Source organism: Sorex araneus, chromosome 2, assembly GCF_027595985.1.
Source record: "Sorex araneus isolate mSorAra2 chromosome 2, mSorAra2.pri, whole genome shotgun sequence".
NCBI lineage: Eukaryota > Metazoa > Chordata > Mammalia > Eulipotyphla > Soricidae > Sorex > Sorex araneus.
Window position 1 is genome coordinate 90,942,580 of NC_073303.1, and position 721 is coordinate 90,943,300.

The window sequence follows — 721 nt, forward strand, 5'->3', positions numbered from 1 at the left end:
TCATATCTCTGGGATAAATTTCCAAAAATGCAATTGCTGTATATTTATTTTTAAAGGAATCTACCAAAGTATTTCTGCCAGCAGCATAACAGAGATCCAATACTAGAGCTCTAATTCTAAACACACCAGAATTTGGTATTGCCATTATTTTTCAATTCAGTTGTTCTTGTAGGTGTATAGTGGCATACAATATGATCTTGGTTTCCTTAATAGGTAGATGTTAAATGTGTTTTCAAGTCTTGATTTGATACAGCAAAAACATACTCTTCAGTAAAATATCTATTCCTATCTTTTAAAAATATGGAACACTTCACGAATTTGTGTGTCATCCTTGCGCCGGGGCTATGCTAATCTTCTCTGTATTGTTCCAATTTTAGTATATGTGCTGCCAAAGCGAGCACTAACTACAGTTCTTTTGACTGCTCATATTCCTTCCCTCAAGCAGCTCAAATTCTAGAAGAGCATTTTAGTCCATAGTAGTATGTGCTAATGCAACAAAGTACTCTAGTGGAGGATGGGGTTCAATATTCAAGAGTACACTAAGCTCAACCAACTGTACCACTCTGGTAATGCTCAATTAAACATTCCCACGATGTCACATTTGAAACCGCACTAAGTTTGCACAAAAGTCCAGAATAATTTATGGAGTAAGGCTCTGTTGCTCCAGCAGGACTTAATTTACATTAGAAAAGGATAATTTGATCCTTCTGTGTGCAAAGTT

General features: G+C 35.9%; 1 non-coding gene across 1 annotated transcript; it reads right to left on the minus strand.

The window, feature by feature from the left end:
* Window positions 1-294: 294 nt before the first annotated feature.
* Window positions 295-401, minus strand: LOC129402791 (U6 spliceosomal RNA). The gene has a single exon (XR_008628834.1). It is a non-coding gene; the product is annotated as a U6 spliceosomal RNA (small nuclear RNA).
* Between the last annotated feature and the right edge of the window lie 320 nt (window positions 402-721).